Source organism: Rattus norvegicus, chromosome 8 (genome assembly GCF_021556685.1).
Source record: "Rattus norvegicus strain SHRSP/BbbUtx chromosome 8, alternate assembly SHRSP_T2T, whole genome shotgun sequence".
NCBI lineage: Eukaryota > Metazoa > Chordata > Mammalia > Rodentia > Muridae > Rattus > Rattus norvegicus.
In genome coordinates, this window is record NC_141541.1 from 21,517,469 (window position 1) to 21,519,777 (window position 2,309).

The window sequence follows — 2,309 nt, forward strand, 5'->3', positions numbered from 1 at the left end:
ATGGTGTGTGTTTCACTGTGTTTATTTCTGGGAGTTTAATATTCTTTTTTTACTGTAAATTTCACAAGAGCATAATTTGTGCCTTCATTCATCTTTCTATGTTTTGCTCACTAAAAGATTTATGGGACAGGAAACATTTGCTAATTTAAATTTAAACTTCAGAGTACTCCATGCTTTGGAAGACATGTAGCAGATTCCTTATAGTAATGTTAATTATTATCCATCTATGAATAGATAAATGTAAGAGGTTTTACAACATTGATAGTTTACTTGATTTGTCTTAAGATTCAAAACTTACCTGGTTTTAAAACATATTTATTAAAGATAAAATATCTGTAATTTAAAGTTTCTCTGGAGAGTGCAATTGAAGCAATATACAGGAAAAGATTGGATGCCAATGTTAACATACCTTCCACTAAAGTCTCTAAGAGCCAAGGGAAGTCATTAGCTCATAAAGTGAGGATTGGGAGGTATCACAATTTACCTGGTCACATGGTTTTATAACTTTATTTTTAGTAAGAAGATATTCCTTTTGTACTATATATACATGTATGCATGTGTATGTATATGTATATGTATATGTATACACACAAACACACACACACACACACACACACACCTTACATGGTGAATCTTTGCAAACTTTTCAGAATACTCCATATGTGCTTTAATAACACTTGCATCATTTCTTCTACCACCAGATAAAGGGAATATTCTCGCCTTGTTGACTCCTCTGTAGTCATGTGGTCCCACAATGATGTCAGCGCTCTATTTCCCTTACTTTCATATGAATACTTTACCTTTATGTTTATTTTCTGAATGACTGAAGCTATGTTTTACTCATAACTTATTTGCCATATATCAAGCACTTAATAACATGTTAATATAAATATAAGTGGATGATATAAATGGCTGCATAAATAATGTGAAAATTTTCTTAACTCGAATTGTTTTAAAAACTATAAAAAGAAAACAGGGGTAGTAGCACACAATTTTAATCTCAGCATGAAGGCATAAACAGCAGCAGTTTGAGGCCAATTTGGGCTCTATGAGAGACCCTTTATATAAATAAAAATACATAAATAAGTAAGGTTGATTCATGTGTATTTGGGGTTTAATACTGCCAGATAACTGTGTGAAACACACATTCATAAAAAATATGAAATATCTTTCTATATCTTGAAATTATTTATATCATCCTTGCATTTTTCTGTTTCTACATAACTACATAGTTTGTTTTATATAACCCCAAATATCAATAACCAAAAAATAAAAGGTTGCATACAACAGACAGTTAGCTAAACTGGCAAAATGGAACATGATGATTCATCTTTGTTTGCAGTTGGGCTAGATTTAGAATTATCGACGAAACATACCTCCAGATGTGTTCATGAGGATGTTTACTGAAGGGTTTAATTTAGGTGGCTAACACTACTGCATGGGGGAATTCCTTGACTGATTTTTAAAAAAAGGAAGCAAGTGAAGGAACAACTTCATTTGTCTCTACTCCCCAACAGCAGATGCCACATAAGCAGCCACCTCATGCTGCTTGTGTCATGGCTTCCTGTCCGTGAAGGACCGTAACCCCGAACCATGGCCTGAAACAAATGCTCATTGTTTAAGTTGCTTGACATGTATTTTGCCACCTACTCAAGAAAAACAAGCACTACTTAGAAAGCTTCATTCACGTAAATAAATTTCCGTGACAAATATATGCAAAGCTATCACTGCACAAACACACACCGTCGTTATCGTCATCATTATTAGTTAACAATGATGGTATTTTGGAACAATGTTAAAGACAGTTGTTCTTTTAGATAAGATGAAGTGTAGAACAGAAATTCTATTGGAAACTGCATCCAGTACTTGAAAGCCCAAATCATTTCATGGATTTTAGTCATTTTTCCCATTGCAATGGGGTCAGTACGAAAGGTCTGAAAGAGATGCAGGAATGATATATGCAATGAGAGGACAGGTTGGGGAAATTACTCTGAAACACATTATTGTGGTTTCGAATAAAGAGATTCTCTAAAGGAAAGGAAATTGGTGGTCTCAGTTTGCTCCCTAGCAATTCTTATAGTCAACTCCTGTAGTGGAGATGCAATTTGAATGCATCAATGTGTTTTGCGTATTGAAACCACTGTGGAAATGTATTGTGAGCTCCAGTTCGAGAGGTATTATGTATTATGCTTTCCTTGTCAGCAAATGCATTTATTTATCACATATCTGCAGCATCCCAAGATACTCAACAAAATTTAAATATTTTAGAAAATGAAAATAGTTTATAGTTCTCTAAAGTAGTCTCAAAG